At 39.5% G+C, this 24,146-nt stretch overlaps 1 protein-coding gene across 2 annotated transcripts in view; it reads left to right on the plus strand.

Moving 5' to 3' along the window:
• Positions 1 to 23,141: 23,141 nt before the first annotated feature.
• The window catches only part of LOC131684470 (glucose dehydrogenase [FAD, quinone]), a 147,183-nt gene continuing 146,178 nt past the window's right edge, over positions 23,142 to 24,146 (plus strand). The window contains exons 1-2 of one of the 2 annotated variants that reach the window (XM_058967381.1): positions 23,142 to 23,196; positions 23,451 to 23,786. The gene's annotated coding sequence lies outside the window, so the exon portion shown is untranslated. Of the gene's footprint in view, positions 23,363 to 23,450; positions 23,787 to 24,146 lie in introns of both variants that reach the window. The other variant, XM_058967380.1, reaches the window with a different exon arrangement.

Raw genomic sequence — 24,146 nt, forward strand, 5'->3', positions numbered from 1 at the left:
TACTAAATGACGTATCAACATGCTCATTCGCCTTATTCTTAATCAGAACAGCACACACAACAATTTAAAAATGTATTTTCAATATTTTTGGTCCTGGAAATTGAAAAAAGAAGAAATATTGATTCACAGTAATAACCTGCATCAGAAAATGCCGTACCGCATACCCCTAAAGATCCCTATTGTTTAATCATCACGCGCGAACATAAAACTGATGAATGTGGCGTTGAGAACAAGACACACAGCAACACCAAGACAAGCGTCTAATCGCGCATCGCATACAAATAAAAGCACACCCGAACTGCCTGAGAGTCACGGTACGAATGATGATCACGGTACGAATAAGGCCCATTTGTAGTAACGTATAAATTCCATATATGTAAAAAAATAAAATCGATTTTTTCCAACCGCATAATCATCAGAAGACCGCATTAAGAGCATGTTCAGCAGTGTTTTATTTTATATAGGAGTTTCAAAATAGAACTGAAACTGCGACAATAAGATCCACAACAAAGCGTTTTGTTTTATAATTTCGAACAGTTTTGTTTTAAAACTGTTATACGACGCTGTTCTGTTTGTTACTTAATTTATAACACGTTTAAAACTGTGTTATAAATACATGAAGAATATTCAGCACAGAAACTTAGACCCGATAGACGGAGGAAAATTAATTTGAGTTCAAGAACGCTGAAGACATTGGAAGCGTCCTTAGTGTTGCACGAGAGTTTCTATTGGTATACCGCTCGACGACGCCTCACACATAACAGCCCCAAGGAATGATATCGGGACTAAAAGGGAATCACATTACCTTCTTCCAAAACTTCGGAACATTTAGCGCAAGCCATTTATGAGTTTTTTTTTACCATTGTGAGAAGATGCTCCATCCTGTTTGAAGACGAAATGATGGCCAGCAGCAATCTTCTGCACCCATGGTACAACATCCTGCATGGCCTTGAAGTGTACTTCAGGTGTTATTTTTAGTCCTTGATCAACGAAAAACGGGGATCTCTCGAGACTACGCTTAGAAACATTACATGGAACTTGATTGACATAACGATAGGAACATGACCCCAATCTGGTGTAAGTTATCTTCTGTCATGCCTTCGATGCACCTTTTGATTCTGGTAAAAGTTTTTTCATCAGACAAAAAGATTAAATATTCTTCTACTCAGGAGTTTTTGGGCTTTCTCTAATCGCGGCCGTTGCATGAGTATTCATGAATTGTCCCCTACGTAGCGCATATGGCTTATATCCAATATTGTGGGCCCTTACTCGTAGAATTATGAAATTGGAATTGATCTCATTGACCTTGTTGAATTTCTTTTCGATCCGTCTCCATTGAGTCGTATTAGAACGGTATTAGTATTTTTGCAGTGAAAGTGTGGGCAACACATTTTTGCAAACCATTTTGAATTATACACTGTTCTTTCCGATACACTTACCAGCCGAAGTTTCCCCTTTAGTTCATTTCGTTTACTTAACACTGTTTTTTTACATCTAACACCTGGCAGTTTGAACTATTCAGTGCTGCCAAACACATTTGAATCCGCAAACATGAGAAATCGCTATTTGGTTCTTACTACAAAAATTCGTGGTGATCTCTGCATTTTGTATGTGTATAGAAGAGGTTTATGCCCTTCCAGTGAATGAAAGCTCAGGAACAGGAGCCATGAGTGATCCCCATCTATTCACTGTCCATTGGAAGTGTTTAGGGGACAGATGCATTATTTTTTCTAGTTAGTATTCGCGGTTTAAACTAGTTGTGTTTATTATTTACCGTAATCAAGTTCCGGTAGCCAATCAAGAGATTGCGGTTGTTGACGTGTGCTATAATAAAAGAAAACATCATTTTAACGAGACGGTGATAAGAATTCATATTCAACGAAGCGAATCTTCATAAACTCTCGGGTTTTTTTAGCTTTTGATTCAAATTTGTAAAAAAAAATCTATCAATTAGAGGAATTTCTCAAGAAGAACTAGCGTGAGGGGAATTCCAAACATGACCTCACGGTATGACTTCTCCCATAGAGAAGTTTATTTTGCGTGATTGCAACGATCTCTTGCAAGACCCCCAAATGCAGCAAAAGAATTAGAACGAACAAAAAACTCACGAAGTGCGATCCCCGCAAAGCTCTTTTATTTATATGATCGGTATGCAGCAGACAATCCAATAATTCAATTCACCGACCCTCGGAAGGGTACCCGAAAGCATCGAGTTCGAGTGTCCCTGACAGGTTTTTGATTTTGGAGTGTGAAAAAATTGTTATTTTGAAGGTTCTAAGAAATGTAATTCAGCAAACTTCGCTCGCCGATCGGTTCAGCCTAAAGCAAAATCTCTGTAATTTTGTTCATTTGCACACATCTTCAATGCTGCATACCAGGCCAATTACAAGCAAAACGGCACTGATTCACAGAGGATCTTGCAGCATCGGCGCGCAGAGTCTATCTCGGAAGCCGCCAGCAGAACAAACGCGGCGCGCGATGCGATGCTGGTGAGCGCGTGCAAACTGCTTTGGGGCTCCACGATGAGAACACGGTCATGCGTCTGTTGTTTGTAAACTGGCGCGGCCTGGGTGCAATCTCGCTGTCGAGTAGCTCTATGTTGCAGTTCGTTCGGCTGATCCATTCTGTTTGGTGCCCTCATCGCAGCGCTAACCGACTGGCGATATGCGAAAGCGCGAAATCAGGCAACACACTCTAAGCTGATGGGAAGTCGGACGGAAGAAGCACACGAATGCTAATCTTACTGTTACTAGTCGTATAGCAATGAACGAGGTAAATAAACTGAGTGATAATAGAGTAATACACCTAGCATGTCAACTTTATTCAACAAATGGAAACACGAACCATCATACCGCGTTGGCAACTAGCGGTTTATCAACATTGCGAAAATGTATTTCACGGTTTGATACTTTCCTGACCGACGAAATGATGGCCGTTGAGTATAGCATGCGGGTGCGTCTTTGAAACTGCTAAGATATGCAAAGAAAATTGACGATTAAATTAATCTATTGTTTTTGCCCAATCAGTTTACGTTCCATGTAAACATGTAATGTAATGAACCGTTTCATGAACCACTTGTACTACTCCGCGAGTGAAACTGTTTAAACCACATCAATATATTCCTCAATTGTACTTCGGGACCATCCATAAATGACGTAGCATTATATGGGGGAGGGGGGAGTTTTGTATTTTGTGATGATGTGTGACGACAGGGGGGGGTAGGGGGTCATGTCATGCTACGTAGCTTTTTTAAAGGGGAATAGGGGTTGACCTGCTGTCACGACAATCTTACCCGTTTCATCTAACTAACATCGCTTTTGATTTTTTTTGAATTTTTTAAGGGGACAACGAGGGGGGTGAGGGTTACCGTCAAGCTACGTAATTATCAGGGGGGGTATATGGAATTTTGTGACGAAATGCTACGATGGGGGAGGGGGGTGTTAAAAATCACTCAAAAAATGCTACGTCATTTATGGATCATCCCTTCTGTACAATTACGATGCCATTAAGTGGAGTGCCTTAGAAATATTTTCAACACAATTTTGGAATGGCTTTACGTAAATTGCCATAATATAATTTGGGAGATTTTTTCTTTAACGAAGTGTCCACATATTATCAGACTAAAAATATTGATAGGATTGAAGTCGTTAGTTATTCGTATCAAAAGACTTTGTCGCATAAAATTTGTTCAATTTAGAAAACACCGCACACCGCTCTCTTATCAGGTACTATCATCATCCATTTCAATTTCTAGCTAAAATAAGAGTTAAATAACTTTTGTAAGTCGGGAGAGAGGTTTCAGTTTTGGTATTTCTTAGTGACGAAAAATGAAAAGTTTACGCCGTTAGCGATGATTTATAGACAAACTCTTCGTGTGGCAAAAGTCAGTGTGTTACATGTGTTCCTAAAATTACGTTTTCAGGAAAAAAACCAAAAATACATTAATACATCCAAAAACACCCATGATCGCATAGTTGTCTCGTTTTCTATGAGATTTACTATCTTTATGGGACTGATATGCGATCATAGGCAGTTAACAAGGATATGAAAATTCCTTAAATTGAATCTCCAAATAATTGGTTAGTATGTAACATGCCAATAAGTGTCATTGCATTAAATTTGGAAGTAACCACAGACAATGAATCAAACCCTGTTTTATTTAAATTAGACAAAAGAAGATGTTAAACCCTTGTGAAACAAATATATACAAAAAAGATGGGTGGATAATGTTAGAACCATAACCGAAATAAAGTAGAATACACTTAGGAAGTTAATTCGATTACTACTTTTTACTATCTCCTACATGGTTGTAGCTATTTCGGTATTTCTACACATACATTTGAATGGAAAATATTCAAGCAGCAATGGCCTTCTTCAAGATTATTGAATGAATCTACCATAAGTTACTTGCGACTATTGAGTATTACACACACATATAGTGGGACCAATATGTATTCGTCAAGCTGAATATTTTTAGAAATAGGCCACAGCATGGCATGCACAAATAGAGTAAACTAAGAATTAAATCGGATAACAATTTTTTTTGACTCACTGTAAGTTGAACTCACTGCACAGATAAAAGCCAGTAGATTGGATATTTGCGCGTGGAATGTCAGCATTAGAGCATTAAGACGAATGCCCTATAAATAATGATATATGCAAGTTTTAACCAAGTAGGCTTTTTAACGTGGAATATTCGCAATAACCCTGCAATTGTCACGTATAACAACCGACAACTGATGAAATACCTGGACACTACTTTTAATGGAGCTTTTCATTTTCATTCAACATTAAGTCATTTGGCCATTAATGCGGATGTATAAATCCTGTCATAAATGAACATGCTATACAATTGATCTGGTTCTACGGATCATTATAAAATTGTGTTCATAGCATGATATACGATGATATATAAAACGTTTTCAGTTTACCTCGAGGACCGAATATTTTAAGTTACCCCGGGTAGTGTAAGAATGCTAGTAACTCGTATCAAATCAGTAGCAAAAAGATGCAAAAGGTAATGTTAGAGACATAACCAAAGTGAAGTAGAAAACACTTAGGCTGTTAATTCGAATGCTGCAATTTTTGCTATCCTCTGCATTAAAATCAGCTTTTTTGATATTTGTTATGATGTATTGTGCCCCGTTGTTGTGATGCATTTTACCACCGCACAGGTCCGTTTTGCCCTGTCCATTTTTTAAAGAGCAATTTATGATTTTGAAAAATTGAATATTTTTCATGTCACTGAATATTTTGCAAAGCGATTGTGATTTCAGAGTAAAATGTTGGCTAAATGATATCATTAATTAAATTCTCCAAATTGATGGTCTATATTTAAGTTATGATTATATTATCTTAGGGGTTTATTTTACCTCATCTACCCCTCTACCCCTACATACGCTTGCATCACTTTCACATAAATCACTTGCGACGCGTTTATGCAAATGGAATCTTGGTCATACCTTGAAAACTTCAAACGTGCACCCATGACACATGCGTGGCAAAATGTTGTCAAATGTTAGGTTTGTTCCAATGTTTCAAGTGGGTAATTACCAACTCGATTATTTTCGAGTGGATAGTACTATCTTTACTACCCAGTGCCCACTGTCCCTGATTATTGAATATTTCATTACACATATGTATAGTGAGATCAAAATGAATTCGTCATGCTGAATATTTTTAGAAATAGGCCATTTTAAAATAAGGCATATAAAGTAAATTAAGGGCCAAATCGGATAACAAATAGTTTTTGGACTTACTAGCATTAGAGAGTTAAGGCGAATGCCCTATACATAATATGTTCAAACCTTCAGCAAGCAGGTTTCTTAGCGTGGAGTTTTCCCAATAACCCTGCCATTGCCACGTATGATAATAACCAATAACGAATGTAGTGCCAGGACAATACTTTTAATTGAGCATTTCACTAGTTGAACTGCGAAATAAGTAAAATCAATTGGCTGAACATATAATAAACCGGTCTTAATGTAAATGCACAAATCCCGTCATACATGCAGAAGCTGTGCAATTAAACTGTGTTTATAGTAGCATATACACAGATGATATGTAAAAAGTTGTCCCAGTTTGCTCCGAGTACCAAATCAAAGGCAGAAACATATTATATCAGTATCCAATAAGGTCCAAGTTACCCTTTTTTAGCATGTGTTAGAATAGAACGCTGGGTAGTATGGGTAGGAAAAATTGTGTTCAGCTTTGCCACCAGATTATCCATTTAAACCTTTTCAAATCTCTAAAAGTCGATTTATTAGATAATCACGATTCAATTCATGCAAAATACTTGCTGGAAAAACCATCGACTTAGCTAAATGGTGCTTTTGAAAAAGTGGCTGTGTTTTGCCTTTCTCAATAGAAAGGTATTGCAATTGCTCTGAAAACCGACTTTTTAACGGAGGCCCGGAGGGCCGAGTGACATATACCATTCGATTCAGTTCGTCAAGTTCGGCAAATGTCTGTGTGTGTGTATGTATGTATGTGTGTGTATGTGCGTATGTGTGTGTGTATGTGACCAAAAATGTCACTTATTTTTCTCAGAGATGGCTGAAACGATTTTGACAAACTTAGTCTCAAATGAAAGGTGCAACGTTCCCATAGGCTGCTATTGAATTTCTTATGGATCGGACTTCCGGTTCCGGAATTACAGGGTGATGAGTACGAACACGCAGAAAATGTCGATTTTAATAAATTCTGCAATGAATGTATAAAGGTGAAATTTTTTCCAAAATATGACCACAACTGCTTCGATTTGTAGTATTAGGTCACTAACATCCATTCAAAGTCTATTTGGCCACATTGGCCACCACCATCGGTTCCGGAAGCCCCGGCGGAAGTATCTAAATTCACAATAACAGTCACATCGGTTTCTCGGAGATGGCTAGACCGATTCGACTAAACTTGGCCTCAAATGAAAGGTATTGCGTCCCCGTAAATGGCTATATAATTTCATCCCGATCCGACTTCCGGTTCCGGAGTTACAGGCTGTGGCGTGCGATCACATAGCAAATTGTGATTCAAACCGATACTCCGATGAAAGCAAAAAAGGTAAAAATTTCGCTAAAATGACTCTCAAACAACTTCAATTTGCTGTTCTAGGTCACTGACGGTCAACCAAACTTTCGTTGACTACATTGACCACGATAGACGAATTGACGAACTCACATCAGTTTCCCGGAAATGGTTGGGTCGATTTTCACAAACTTAGTCCCAAATGATAGCTATAATATCCCCACAGATGTCTATAAAATTTCGTACGGATCGCTTATATGAGTCCGGAAATATAGACTAAACCGTCCGGTCACATATGAAATTCCCATACAAGCCGGAACTCAAATTTTTTTTTCAAAGGGAGGAGGACCCCATGAAATTTCAGAAATCTAATTCGTATTTTTGATGCCAAACATCTTTAAAATGCATGAAACGTCGAGATTTTATGTTATCTCGAAAAAAAATTTTTTATAAAAATCGACTTTTTGGGACTTTGCCGATTTCGCCCCTTTTTGCCTTTCTCATATAGAAAGGTTATGCAATCACTCTGAAAAACGTCAACCTAATCCCGGCCCGGAGGGCCGAGTGTCATATCCCATTCGACTCAGTTCGTCGAGATCGGAAAAAGTCTGTATGTGTGTGTGTGTATGTGTGTATGTATGTGTGTGTGTATGTGTGTGTGTATGTGTGTGTGTGTGTGTATGTATGTGCGTATGTGTCAAATAATGTCACTCATTTTTCTCAGAGATGGCTGGACCGATTTGCCCAAACTTAGTCTCAAATGAAAGGTGCAACCTTCCCATCGGCTGCTATTGAATTTTGGATCGATCGGAATTCTGGTTCCGGAATTACGGGTTTCAGAGTGCGGCCACACAGAAATTTCGCATAAAAACTATAGGAAAAATTAAAAATAGAATTTTTATTTTTGATGCTAAATGTATTCAAGGTGCATAAAACGTCGAGATTTGATGCAAACACGAAAAAAATTTGACGAAGATTCACGTTTTTGGATTTTGCACATTTTTGCCTTTCTCATATAGAAAGGTTATGCAATCACTCTGAAAAACGTCAACCTAATCCCGGCCCGGAGGGCCGAGTGTCATATCCCATTCGACTCAGTTCGTCGAGATCGGAAAAAGTCTGTATGTGTGTGTGTATGTATGTGTGTGTATGTGTGTGTATGTGTGTGTGTGTGTATGTATGTGCGTATGTGTCAAATAATGTCACTCATTTTTCTCAGAGATGGCTGGACCGATTTGCCCAAACTTAGTCTCAAATGAAAGGTGCAACCTTCCCATCGGCTGCTATTGAATTTTGGATCGATCGGAATTCTGGTTCCGGAATTACGGGTTTCAGAGTGCGGCCACACAGAAATTTCGCATAAAAACTATAGGAAAAATTAAAAATAGAATTTTTATTTTTGATGCTAAATGTATTCAAGGTGCATAAAACGTCGAGATTTGATGCAAACACGAAAAAAATTTGACGAAGATTCACGTTTTTGGAGTTTGCACATTTTTGCCTTTCTCATATAGAAAGGTTATGCAATCACTCTGAAAAACGTCAACCTAATCCCGGCCCGGAGGGCCGAGTGTCATATCCCATTCGACTCAGTTCGTCGAGATCGGAAAAAGTCTGTATGTGTGTGTGTATGTGTGTATGTATGTGTGTGTGTATGTGTGTGTGTATGTGTGTGTGTATGTATGTGCGTATGTGTCAAATAATGTCACTCATTTTTCTCAGAGATGGCTGGACCGATTTGCCCAAACTTAGTCTCAAATGAAAGGTGCAACCTTCCCATCGGCTGCTATTGAATTTTGGATCGATCGGAATTCTGGTTCCGGAATTACGGGTTTCAGAGTGCGGCCACACAGAAATTTCGCATAAAAACTATAGGAAAAATTAAAAATAGAATTTTTATTTTTGATGCTAAATGTATTCAAGGTGCATAAAACGTCGAGATTTGATGCAAACACGAAAAAAATTTGACGAAGATTCACGTTTTTGGATTTTGCACATTTTTGCCTTTCTCATATAGAAAGGTTATGCAATCACTCTGAAAAACGTCAACCTAATCCCGGCCCGGAGGGCCGAGTGTCATATCCCATTCGACTCAGTTCGTCGAGATCGGAAAAAGTCTGTATGTGTGTGTGTATGTGTGTATGTATGTGTGTGTGTATGTGTGTGTGTATGTGTGTGTGTATGTATGTGCGTATGTGTCAAATAATGTCACTCATTTTTCTCAGAGATGGCTGGACCGATTTGCCCAAACTTAGTCTCAAATGAAAGGTGCAACCTTCCCATCGGCTGCTATTGAATTTTGGATCGATCGGAATTCTGGTTCCGGAATTACGGGTTTCAGAGTGCGGCCACACAGAAATTTCGCATAAAAACTATAGGAAAAATTAAAAATAGAATTTTTATTTTTGATGCTAAATGTATTCAAGGTGCATAAAACGTCGAGATTTGATGCAAACACGAAAAAAATTTGACGAAGATTCACGTTTTTGGATTTTGCACATTTTTGCCTTTCTCATATAGAAAGGTTATGCAATCACTCTGAAAAACGTCAACCTAATCCCGGCCCGGAGGGCCGAGTGTCATATCCCATTCGACTCAGTTCGTCGAGATCGGAAAAAGTCTGTATGTGTGTGTGTATGTGTGTATGTATGTGTGTGTATGTGTGTGTATGTGTGTGTGTGTATGTATGTGCGTATGTGTCAAATAATGTCACTCATTTTTCTCAGAGATGGCTGGACCGATTTGCCCAAACTTAGTCTCAAATGAAAGGTGCAACCTTCCCATCGGCTGCTATTGAATTTTGGATCGATCGGAATTCTGGTTCCGGAATTACGGGTTTCAGAGTGCGGCCACACAGAAATTTCGCATAAAAACTATAGGAAAAATTAAAAATAGAATTTTTATTTTTGATGCTAAATGTATTCAAGGTGCATAAAACGTCGAGATTTGATGCAAACACGAAAAAAATTTGACGAAGATTCACGTTTTTGGATTTTGCACATTTTTGCCTTTCTCATATAGAAAGGTTATGCAATCACTCTGAAAAACGTCAACCTAATCCCGGCCCGGAGGGCCGAGTGTCATATCCCATTCGACTCAGTTCGTCGAGATCGGAAAAAGTCTGTATGTGTGTATGTATGTGTGTGTGTGTATGTATGTGCGTATGTGTCAAATAATGTCACTCATTTTTCTCAGAGATGGCTGGACCGATTTGCCCAAACTTAGTCTCAAATGAAAGGTGCAACCTTCCCATCGGCTGCTATTGAATTTTGGATCGATCGGAATTCTGGTTCCGGAATTACGGGTTTCAGAGTGCGGCCACACAGAAATTTCGCATAAAAACTATAGGAAAAATTAAAAATAGAATTTTTATTTTTGATGCTAAATGTATTCAAGGTGCATAAAACGTCGAGATTTGATGCAAACACGAAAAAAATTTGACGAAGATTCACGTTTTTGGATTTTGCACATTTTTGCCTTTCTCATATAGAAAGGTTATGCAATCACTCTGAAAAACGTCAACCTAATCCCGGCCAAATTTTTTTTTCAACTCGCATAAGGTTTCTGGATTTTAACAGGGGCGTAGTTGATGGTTTATGGAGAGGGGTTACACCCCCCCCCTCTACTGTTCACTCCCCTCCTTTAAAAATCTCCTTAAATCACCGCTCAGACCACCACCTCATACCCCTCCCTTTCAACCCCATCATCTTTAAACCACCACTATATTACAAAGCATACCAATTTAAGCTGGGGAGTCGTTCATTCATGGGACTTTCGCCCTCCTCACATACCCATCCCCGCATGACAAAATGAGTTAGCAAGCAGATAACATTGATCTAATGCTGATTAGGCTAATGGAGTATGATATTTTTTTGTTTCAAGTGTTTCACCGTCGACACGTAGCTCATCAAGTTCGTGGCTGGCATGCCATTGTGTATAAGTGCAAAGTGTACTAAGAATGTAATGGACATTTCCACGATTATGTTGAACATAAAAAGCCTCCGTGCCATAGTTTAGAGAAATGAGAAAGGCACAATTGCACCGCTAGGTGGATTAAAACAGGTTTTTCAGTTCAATATTACCGTGGCTGTTTTTTCTTTTTCAAAATTTTACAACTCGAATAATGATTTATTTTGCTGTATATAGTTATCATGTGATGTATAATAATAAAATGTAATATATGCATTTAAAAGCTTTTAATGAATATAAACAACGCACACATTCTCGTGATTCATGATTGAGAAAGGCACAATTGCACAGCTAGGTGGATTAAAATAGGTTTTTTGTCATACTACCACACCGGGCTGGGGTACGTAACACAACTGCGCAATGAAAAAACCACAGCCAATTTTTCAAAAGCACCATTCAGCTAAGCCGATGGTTTTTTTAGCAGGTATTTTGCATGAATTGAATCGTGATGATCTAATAAATCGACTGATATTCTTCTTTTAGAGTTTTGAAAAGGTTTAAATGGATAATCTGGTGGCAAAGCTAAACACAATTTTTCCTACCCATACTACCCAGCGTTCTATTCTATTCTAACACCATAAAAGGTAATTTGAGCCATAAGCCAACATCATTTCCTTCACACAACTCAACAACCAACGCTAATCAAATCGTCATTGTCAATCGATAAACTGTACAGACAACAACAAGAAGCCATCAACCTCAACAAGCTAGTTATGGAGTCGAATCACAAACTCACATCCACATTTAGCAACTTCAATGTCCGAGATGGATTTGAATGTATCGAAATGCTCTTAAACGAGTTGAAAGGCGAAATTAACACAACTGCAGCTAATCATAATAACGCGATTGCACACATAGCCAAAACCTCGGAGTTGTGGAATGAGCTGGCTGCTTCCAACAAAACTGGCAAAACTGATGTCGTTGCCACAAAAAATCACTTAACATCATTATTCGACATATCGATGAAAGCTACGAAAAACAACATCGCAGCCTATGTCAATGAACTGACCACCGATATGACACGCGAGTTGAAACAAATTTGTTCAGAAATTGAAAAGGTCAGCAGCGTGATAACTGACATGGCTAACAACTGTTCGGCTCAGAATATGAGTTATGTAAACCCAATATTCACGGATGATATTATCGATGAGTTAAAGCAAATTTCTAGTGCAGTAAACTCACTGGAACAAAAGACTGCTGCTTCACCCGCAACAGATTCCTCCCCTAGTTTAGAGGCTGAGATGTCCGTCGAGGCAGCCAGTAACTCAGGCTGGCGTTTCCTTGGAAACTCTAAGGTATGGAAGGCTGATTGGTCCGAATACGACGCACGTAAATTGCGTCGTCTCAATCAACAAAAAGCGGAGGAGAAAGCAAGAATAAAAAAGAAACGGAATAAACAGAGGCCCGCTAATGCACTTGACACCACCCGAAACAGTAATAATAATACTAAGCGTCGCAAGAATCACGGTTACAAGCACCACACAATTTTCGACAAAAATAACGGATGTAATTACAACCACAGCAGATTTGCGTACCACGATAACAAACGCCGTGACATCGACAATCTTCCGTTGGATAGAGAGCTACTGGCTGAGGCAAAGAAACGTTTTTCGAGGCCACCTTCAACTTCGTTCAGACCTACCATTGCATTCCATAGAGGTGATGTTTTAAACCCGTGCCCTACCGACCAACCTAGCACCTCACATCGAACAGCTGCTGCCACACCTATGTACCCCTCCGGAATTGGCGCCTGTCAGTGTTTTTGCCGCTATCGACGCGCTCATTAGAGCAAGATAATAATGAATTGACAAATAATATTGCGATTCAAGATTTAGAAGAGGTAGAGCTAGGTCTAATTAATTCCCATTCAACTAACACTTCTCCTAGAGAATCTCAGTCAAGAACAGAAATCTTGGTCTATTGCCAAAACTTTAACCGCATGAAAAGTGCAGCTAAGATGAATGTGATTCAAAACAAAATATTAGGTTGTCATTATTCCGTAATTTTAGCAACTGAGACTAGTTGGGACGAAACAGTGAGAAGTGAAGAAGTTTTCGGGAGCAATTACAATGTATTTAGGGATGACCGTGATTGTCATGTATCTGGTAAGAAGTCAGGAGGGGGCGCTTTGATTGCGATTTCAGCAAAACTAAATGCAGAAGTTATCAAAACTATAAAATCAAAAGAATTCGAGCATGTGTGGGTGAAAGTACATGTTAAAGACGAAACTCACGTTTTCGCTTCGGTGTATTTTCCTCCAAATTTTGCTCGAAAAACGACTTACGAAAAGTTTTATCATGCTGCTGAATGCATTATTAATAGTCTTTCCCCGCACGTAAAAGTTCACATATATGGCGATTTCAATCAACGCGGTATTGATTTCATACCAGATGCTGATAATGAGAGCATCCTACTTCCTGTTGTAGGGGAAAATGAAACTTTGCAGTTCATTTGCGATAAATCTGCCAGTTTAGGACTTAATCAAATAAATCACATAAGAAATCAGCGACATTGCTATTTAGATTTAATAATGACGAATATAGACGAAGACTTCTGTGTAACGGAATCACTTACTCCCTTATGGAAGAATGAAGCTTATCATACAGCCATTGAGTTTTCTATATTCTTGCATGTTAACGACAGACCTGGTGATAGTGAATTTGAGGAGGTATTTGATTACGAGTCCGCTAACTATGAAAGCTTGAGGCAAAAAATTAATGCAATAAACTGGCAAATGATTTTAAGAAATGAAGAAAATGTTGAAGCTGCCGTAGACATATTCTACAAAATATTATTTGAAGTCATTCACGAAGATATACCATTGAAAAGAAGAAGGCGTCACTATAACTCAAAACATCCCATCTGGTTTAATAGAGAAATCAAAAATTTAAAAAATCGTAAGCAGAAAGCACACAAAATCTACAAAAAATACAACAGCGAAGATAACTTAACAAATTATTTAAATCTATGCGATCAATTGAACCTTGCCATTGATATCGCGTTTGAAGAGTACAATGCAAGAACAGAACGCAATATAAAAACTTGCCCAAAAAACTTCTTTAATTACGTAAAAACTAAAATAAAATCGGATTATTTCCCAACAGAAATGCATCTTGATGGAAAGGTAGGCGATAACTCAGAGGAAATCTGCAATCTTTTTGCAACATTCTTCCAGGAAGTTTACACTACATTTTCAGAGAAGGATCGAGAGCGTGAATACTTTTCATTCCTCCCAGAACTCTCAAGAGATATTAACATTAAACAGATAAAAGTACATACAATCATGGATGCCTTAAAAAACTTGGATAGCTCTAAAAGCCCTGGACCTGATGGCGTTCCACCGGTGTTTTTAAAAACTTTGTCAATAGAACTAACCGCTCCTTTATTTTGGCTTTTTAACATGTCTCTAGAATCAGGTTGTTTTCCTAAAACATGGAAAAGCTCTTTCCTAGTTCCAATTTTTAAAAATGGTAAAAAATCCGATGTGCGTAACTATCGTGGAATAGCTATCATCTCGTGCATTCCCAAGATTTTCGAGGCGATTGTTAATGAAAATTTATTCCACCAAATCAAGAACAGAATTACCCATGTGCAACATGGTTTTTTCAAAGGGCGTTCTACAAGTACAAATCTACTCGAATTCATTAACTACACATTAACAGCAATGGATAACGGAAACCACGTTGAAGCTCTTTATACAGATTTTAGCAAAGCATTTGATCGCATCGACATACCCATGCTACTTTTTAAATTAGAAAAAATGGGGTTTGAGCCAGGACTTCTTACATGGGTACAATCATATCTTACAAATCGTGAACAAGCTGTTAGATTTAAAGGGATAAAATCAATCCCAATTCAAGTTACATCAGGAGTCCCTCAAGGGTCTCATTTGGGCCCGCTATTCTTTATTTTATTTGTTAACGACATTTCCTTCATTCTAAAAAATGTAAAAGTTCTTATATATGCTGATGATATGAAACTATTTCTAGAAATAAGAAATGGTGAAGACTTTCAGACATTTCAAAACGAAGTAAATATATTTTATACATGGTGTAATAAAAGCCTGCTGAAATTGAATGTAAAAAAATGTAATTCCATAACATTGAGTAGAAAGAATAATATACAGAACAATAGAATCTTATTGGGAAATCAACAAGTAGAAAAGTGTGACAGAATAAGAGATCTAGGAGTTATTATAGATTCCAAGATAACATTCATAGATCATTATAACACAATAATTAACAAAGCAAACAGCACACTAGGTTTTATTAAACGCTTCAGCTATAATTTCCAAGATCCCTACACAATAAAGACATTATATGTAGCCTATGTGCGTTCAACACTAGAATATTGTAGTATAGTTTGGTCGCCTTTTTCAGCAACGCATGCAAACCGGATAGAATCAGTACAAAAGCAGTTTTTGATGTTCGCTCTTCGTAAACTAGGTTGGACTGGACCACATTTGCCATCTTATGAAGCACGGTGCATGCTAATTGACATTCAAACCTTGAAAGATCGTCGTGAATTTTCTATGGTATCATTTGTAAACGACATTGTATCACATCGTATTGATTCAATCGAACTTTTATCGAAACTAAATTTTTATGCTCCTTCTCGACAACTACGTAACCGCAGCATCTTTTGTACAATTCGCCATCGCACTAATTATGCCAAGTTTGGCCTTTTAAACCAAATGATGAATATTTACAACAAACATTGCGAAAGCATTGACTTCACTATGTCGAAAACAAAACTTAAGCAGCAGTTTAAAGTAAACCAAAATTTCAACTAGTGTTAAGTTAGTTTAATAATTATTGTAAGAAACCGGTCTACATCTGATTGACGACTTGAAATAAATAAATAAATAAATAAATCGCACTACCGCTTGTCAAAAGAAAATTAACCAAATGATGAATTTATCTGAGCCCGCCACGCATAATTTAAAGAGCAAGAGAGCGGGGTCTCTCGCACTCAACCACCCCTTCGCAAGCGCACACTTGCAATCCGTTTATTGAACTCCGAAAAAAGAGCGTTCTGCTTTTTCTGCGATGTGTGCTGATCATTGTATGCATGAAACTGGCACGCCTGTGCATCATTGGATGGAAGGATGCCTGGCGACAGTTATTGGATATATTCCAACCGAAGAGTTTGAGCTGACACAAAACGTAACAGCTACTACGAGCTCAGAAAGCAAACTGACGATTTTTTTCTTATGTGACATCTTTATACCTGGCGAAGTTCATTGGATAACAAAGAGGCAGTCCTAGTAATGCTCGCTGCTTGGTTGAATTGTACGGATCAATCAGCGTAGATAATTACCACCTTTACATTATACATTGTTTTCGTTATCTATAATAGACGTACATTTTACGGAATCAAATACAATATCGGTGCACATATTTCCGATCAGATAGTGCAAAAATATTTGAATACTAGGAAAATATCTGAGCAGAAATTTTTGAAAAGGGACTCCCATATTGAAACGATAGAAGTATTCTACTTCAAAAATCATAAGGTCAGCATCCAATAAGCCAAGTGCTTATCAAATTGTTTATCGCACCCGCACTAGCGTTTTCACAAACAAAAAAACCAAAGAGCACACACCAGTGAACACTTTCATGTATACATACGCCGCAGTGCACTCTGGAATGCACGCCGTGGCGAATTTAGCTGAGTACACCTGACAGCACACATAATTTAAAGAGGAAGATAGAGAGGTTCTTTCGCATCAAACTACTCAATCGCCAGCGCACACTTGAAGTCCGTTAATTCAGGAAAAACATTGTGGTTTTTTTTCTGTGGAATCAGGAATCACGAATCAGAATATATTGGCTTAAATGGCACGTTCCTCGTATGTAGTCGGGGATTTGTGCCATGTCTTTTCATCTTATCCTGAGCGTAAGGAAAGGAGAAGGAGGAGGGAGGAAGTAGAATTGGAAGGGTGGGAAAAATAACAGAACAAAAACAAAAACAAACGGTAGGTAAGTTAAACTTACAAGTAGCTCAACGCGCCTGCAAGTAATCCTAAAGCTCTTTACCACATTGGATAAGAAACTTAATGGTGTCATCTGTGTAAGGACAGCCGAAAACTCAAAATCGCAATTGCGCTACTGCTGGGAAGTTGCATATCAGATGGTATGAGGTTCCGTAGTCGGATTCACAAAGATCACATGAAAAAACCTCAGCGCGCTGAAGAGTAGCTATGTGATAATTGAGTTTGCAGTGGCCGGTTAAAGCCCTGGTCCGCATGCCGCAGTGGAGCTTCGAAAAATGTAGGAGATTTTTCGAAATCGCTGGTCACGGTTGTTTTAGAAACGCCTTTGTTTGGCGACACGTTTATAGATTTCTCCAAAAATTTCGGTGCTCGGACGAAGCCGACGACCGACCGTATTTTTCCCCTTATCTAACTTATCGAAATTGGCCGGGCGGGCTCAGGACCAACGAAGTCAATCGCTGAACCTGCCCAGACTAATTCGTCATTCATTTTCAGTAATACTGGAATATCCAGGCACCCAGACAAGGTAGATTGTGTTGACAATGCTTAGTTCTTCGATTTGGGTTCGGCATGCGATCACTAGCTTGGACCGTGATTTGTCTGAGCTAAGGACCTTGATTGCTGCCTGACTATCGAAGCAGAAGTTTATAACTTTGCCGGACAAGCTCTGTTGAAGGGCCGATTGTACCTCGCACATAACCGCGAAGATTTCTGCTTCGAATACAGTACAATATCTACCTAGAAAGTGAGATTGTTCCAATCTCATTTCACGACAGTAGACACCAGCACGTCCCTCCGTCAGACAAGCGTCAGTGTAACAGACCACTTGTGTTTGTTGTTATCTTTCCATATAGCCAGACAACCACTCCTCTCGAGTGGGAATCTTCCCATGGAATGTCCTGTAAGGAAAACTACAAGTGAGTGTAATATCGCTGAGAGCAAGAATATCTTCACCCCATGTAACAATTTGTGACCAAAATCGTGTATGACTGGTAGTAAGATCAACATGGTTACTTTTCCAAAGCCCAGTAACCTGCAGTCTGTATGCAAATTATAGTGCTTCTTGTTTGAGGTGTATGTGTAATGGTTTGATATTTAGAAGTGCCTCAAAAGTAGCTGTCGGAGTCGTGGTCAAAGCACCAGTGAACGCCATAAGCACCATTCTTTAGCTTCGACTGGACCGTCACCACCGCTCCCCTCTGCCATCACACAAGGAATCCGTATGACAGTATTGGACGTACAATTGTCGTGTAAATCCAATAGATGTATTTAGGTTTGAGACCCCAGGTCTTTCCAAAAGTTCGTCTGCACTTCCCGAAGGCCATCACGCTTTCTTGACTCTGAACTCAATGTGAGCAGACCAATTCAGTTTCAAATCCAATATGACTCCAACGTATTTTACTTAATCTGCACATAGTAGCTCAGAATCAAAGAACTGCAAGGGACGAACCCCGGTTGTTATTCGCTTCTTCGTGAAAAGAACCATTGAAGTTTTGCTTGGGTTAACTGATAGTTTAACTTCTCGACACCACTGCTCGACAGCTCTTAATGCCTGTTGCATTAAGTCAAAAATTGTTCCGATGCAAAATCCAGTAATTAGTATTTGGTAATCGTTAGCAAACCCGTAGGTTGGAAATCCAAGCTCATTGAGTTTCTTCTATATCTAGGAATACACCCAAGCTAGATTGCTTGAGCGAGAAGGCTTTCTCAATGTTGTAAATAACATCGTGAAGCAGAGTAATCGTGGATTTCCCACACTGATATGCATGTTGCATTTTGTGCAGTGGATATTCAACTAAACTAACGTTCCTGATGTGATGGTCGATTATCCTTTCCAAAGCTTTCAGAAGAAAAGAACTTAAGCCGATAGGCCCAAAACACTTGGCTTCTTCATAGCTTGAGCGCCCTCCTTTGTGAATAAATCTAACAGTAGTTTCTCGCCATGCTTTCGGGATATACCCGGTAGCAAGACTGGAAAGCATAATTATTTTCAAGACATGTTTGAACATATCAAATCAAAACTCTTGGCTTCTTCATAGCTTGAGCGCCCTCCTTTGGGAATAAATCTAACAGTAGTTTCTCGCCATGCTTTCGGGATATACCCGGTAGCAAGACTGGAAAGCATAATTATTTTCAAGACATGTTTGAACATATCAAATCCCTTTTGCGGTAGCACGGGAAGTATTCCGTCTCTTCAGGTTGATTTGTATGGAGGAAAGCTGTCAACTACCCACTTGACCGATTTAGTGGTAACCAATGAGCGAGCTAACGCCCACGAGTCCGAATCACCAGAATGAGATCTGTGAACATTGTTCAGCTCCGGATCGATACAACCTGGAAAGTGTGCGTCGAAGAGACAATTAAGAACATCTTTTTCGTCCGTCACATAAACACCATCTCTGGTTTTTAAGGAGTTCATCTGCAAATCTTTCGATTTCGAAAGAATTTTATTTAACCTGCTAGTCTAGTTCAGACTAGAGACAGGCAGCCCGCTCTGCGGACTCGAGACATTTTTATATGCACTACGCGCTGACCTGATAGCACTGGAATCGTCACGCAGACGCCGGTTCCAAGCTCTTTTCATATGCTTCTTCATTCTTTCAAGCTCAGCCCTCCACCACGGGGTTCCCCTAGTCGATTGAACAGTACGAAGTGGACAAGCTTCTTCGTAGGATGCTACTATGAATGAGTTTGTCGTATCAACGATGTCATCTAAGTCCAGACGACTAATTGTTGGAAAATATCCATGAAATTTAATCACCAAGTATTCCAAAAAGAAATCCCAGTTTGTAGATTTAGGATTACGATATGTTATCACATTGAAGGTGACATCAAAATGATCGAAAAATATATATATTTATGATCGGATGGCGACGGTTCAGTTTCATTTGGAACCTGCCAATTTCCCAGCTCATGCGAAATTTTATCAGAGCAAAGCGTTATGTCTAACCTCTCTCCCAGACCTCGCAAAAGTTGGTCGGTTTCCAACATTCAGAATATGGAGATTTGTACTACTTATGTACTCCATCAGTTCAGAGCCTCTCAGATTGATGTCTGAGCTGCCCCAAATGATGTGATGAGAATTTGCGTCACTGCCGATAATGGTCGAAAGCACATTTCTGCTACAATATGATACAACGCTTTTGAAATCATCAGAAGCAGATGATTCGTTTTGTGGTAGATATACTGTACAATACAAATACTTTTTGTCTGCGTTACCGATAGTCAGTGTAACTGTGACTGCACAGTTGTGAGCTCCTATATGAGACACGCGTTAATAGCCGTATTTGCAAGAATGCAAGCACGAGGCATTTCACGTGGGTTGGTCATGCCTGTCTTGTTGTAAGGAATGAAGGCAGTGTTAAGTAACTTTCCAAAGTAGAAGTTTCCTTTATGGAAATACGGTTCTTGAATCAATGCTATGGAAGCTTTACCTTCCTGCATGAGTCGAGATAAATTCATAGTTGCTGTACGTTTGTGCTGGAGATTGATTTGTGCTATTCTAACCATTGTTGATTGGAGAACTGTACATTTCATTTCCAACATAAATTGCACAACAACTAGAGGACGAATCGGAAAAGACCCCATCTATTTCGACCTGGTTAGCTGGTAGGTACACTCTCTACTCCAGCGTAAAAGGCCCGTAGCCAGCAATATCATTTGCCTACTTCGCACTATTTACCACTTTGATCAGTTAAAAGAAATAGTTTCAGTAATCGCATAATGAATATTAAGATAAGGGTAGACGATCACACGCACTTCCTTGTCGATCCTGTCATTACTAAGTCAATGAGACAAATTACCAGGCAGTGCACATGTATGCACTTTCTGGTAATTTGTCTCGCTGACTTAGTAATGACAGGATCGACAAGGAAGTGCGTGTGATCGTCTGCACTAATGTTAATTTTCATTGTTTTGTTTATTTTATACATTTAGATGCTGGACACGGTTTGCATTGATGAAAGTCATTCCTTCCGAGTTCACTTTTAGTGTTGTTTCCGAAAATAAATCTTATTTTTATCTGCTTTACCGAAGGCAACAGATCGATTGAACGAACCTATTAAATTTTCATTGTTTTGCCTTTCTCATATAGAAAGGTTATGCAATCACTCTGAAAAACGTCAACCTAATCCGGGCCCGGAGGGCCGAGTGTCATATCCCATTCGACTCAGTTCGTCGAGATCGGAAAAAGTCTGTATGTGTGTGTGTATGTATGTATGTGTGTGTGTATGTGTGTGTATGTGTGTGTATGTGTGTGTGTATGTGTGTGTACGTGTGTGTATGTATGTGCGTATGTGTCAAATAATGTCACTCATTTTTCTCAGAGATGGCTGGACCGATTTGCCCAAACTTAGTCTCAAATGAAAGGTGCAACCTTCCCATCGGCTGCTATTGAATTTTGGATCGATCGGAATTCTGGTTCCGGAATTACGGGTTTCACAGTGCGGTCACACAGAAATTTCTCATATAAACTATAGGAAAAATTAAAAATAGAATTTTTATTTTTGATGCTAAATGTGTTCAAGGTGCATGAAACGTCGAGATTTGATGCAAACTCGAAAAAAAAATTTGACTACGATTCACTTTTTTGGATTTTGGCACATTTTTGCCTTTCTCATATAGAAAGGTTATGCAATCACTCTGAAAAACGTCAACCTAATCCCGGCCTAAATTTTTTTTTCGACTCGTTTAGGGTTTCTGGATTTTAACAGGGGCGTAGTTGATGGTTTACGGAGAGGGGTTACACCCCCCCTCTACTGTTCGCGCCCCTCCTTTAAAAATCTCCTTAAATCACCCCTCAGACCACCACCCCATCCAGCCCTCATACCCCTCCCTTTCAACCCCATCATCTTTAAACCACCACTGTATCACAAAGCATACCAATTTAAGCTGGGGAGTCGTTCGTTCATGGGACTTTCGCCCTCTTCACATACCCAGCCCCGCATGACAAAATGAGTTAGCAAGCAGATAACATTGATCTAATGCTGATTAGGCTAATGGAGTATGATATTTTTTTGTTTCAAGTGTTTCACAGTCGACACGTAGCTCATCAAGTTCGTGGCTGGCATGCCATTGTGTATAAGTGCAAAGTGTACTAAGAATGTAATGGACATTTCCACAATTATGTTGAACATGAAAAGCCTCCGTGCCATAGTTTAGAGAAATGAGAAAGGCACAATTGCACCGCTAGGTGGATTAAAACAGGTTTTTTAGATGATTTCGGGAGCCTCTTTTTTAATTAAGGCGGAAATCGAAACGATGAACTGATGCCGATTAATTAAATTATGTATTGGAATATGTTAAATTTCTACCCAATAGAAATTTTCAAAATATTGAAAAAAAATTGTCAGTCGCAGTGATACTATTCAATTTTAATTAACTGACGACGGACAACTTTGACCATGCTCGTTCGAAAGTATATCATCGTGCCATCATTTGTTCCAATTCACTTACGAAGGATAATAACGTCTCACCTCGTCAACACTTCGACCCGACTCCGTATTCAATAGAAGCCTCATTTTTCGGTCTCATAAACACCTCGTCAATTAAACGATTAACCCAAAGTGATCCATGCCCAATCACACGAAACCGAGAAAAACCATGTTCACAATTCCTTTCTCTTGGCGTCGCCTCAAACTGGGACATGACCATCATTTGAACCGAGTGTTGTGTTTACGCCGTGACAAAAGTTTCATATCAAAACGGTTTGTTTTGAGTCATACTCAGCAGAACGTTGAAGTGATCGCATAGGTCGTTGTCCTGTCCACAATTCTAACAACTCTGACCCATTGTGATATCGAATTAGAAGAACTGCATCAGTGTATTTTCCAAATGATTCGCATGTAGGTCAAACATTTCACCGAAACGGGGTGCTTGCATAAATTTGAATGTCATCGGCACACTGCAGACTGACATCTCACAAACTCTTCCTGCTCGGCATAACAATCGTAAACCGAACAGCAGCGCACGCCGCGCGGCGCAGCGTCGAGAAAAATAAAAGAGACACGAATCTCGGCACAGAACGTACGCCGCATCGCAAAAGCCACCAAAGTTCGCGCGAATGAGAGATGTAACGAGCCTCGAAACTGTTAAGAAACATAAAACTATCGCGCGGTAATGAGCCGCTTCTCAGTCTCTTTACCAAACTCATCTAAGCCACATCCGCGAAGCGCGGCCAAAGTTCGCGCGCCGCATTTCTTAAGCTCTCCGGCGTTTGTATTATTTTTTTTGCTACACTTTTGTTTACGCTTTTCTTAGGGGGATTTCCTTTCGCTTCGCAGCATTATTGTTCCGCTGGACCGACGGACGGACGGCGGCGTTGATCTCTCGTTGTTCTCAAAGTCGCGGACTCTTCTTACCGAGTGATCTTGACGCTAGGTAATTCTTGATCATTCGTTCACTGGATGTCCCGCGGATCGGTTCGGTTTTGACTAGGACGCTTCGTGATTTCGCTCGTTCATTCCAGGCGCTCGACCGGGCAGAATCAGTGGTGCACAGTAGCTTGTTCTCCGTCCAGGCGTTACTAATTAGATTCGCGGTGCAATAGAATAGGATCGGTGAAGTGGAAACAGATCGATAGACTGGAACCTGTAGGGGGGCGAAGTTGCCAGTGTTGGATCGGTCTACCAGTGAAACTCTGTGCGAGAAGGTGTAATTGAAATTCGGTGATCATAGTTGGCGTGTGAATTTATTGTGACATCGGCGGAGAAAAGAAAGGCATTTCCGAGTTTGACGGTGAAAGAGCTTCTTCGCCTGGAACCGAGACCTGCTGCACCGATCGACACGTAACTCACGGAAGAAGGTAAATCTTAGTTTCTCATTACAAAAGCATAGTGTTAATTAATGTTTCTGCTACGAAAAAAACTGTTTGTTATCGAAACCATCGGGCGCATTCGCAACAAGGGAAGCCCTCAACATCGACACGCACATAATCTTACGCCCCAAGTAACAGCTTGCCTTTCTATTATAATTTTAATTATGTATGCTGCCAAAGCTAAAAAAGGTATTCTGGTGACTAAAACCACTATAAAACAAAACTGAAAGACCGCGGGAAACCATGAATCCATTAGTTATAAAGATGCGGAATCATAAACCGTTTCAGGCTTTTCAAAAGATGACAATATTTCAAAGGCCCATCTAACATCCGATGCTGCTCAGCCCT

This window comes from Topomyia yanbarensis, chromosome 2 (assembly GCF_030247195.1).
Source record: "Topomyia yanbarensis strain Yona2022 chromosome 2, ASM3024719v1, whole genome shotgun sequence".
Classification (NCBI taxonomy): domain Eukaryota; kingdom Metazoa; phylum Arthropoda; class Insecta; order Diptera; family Culicidae; genus Topomyia; species Topomyia yanbarensis.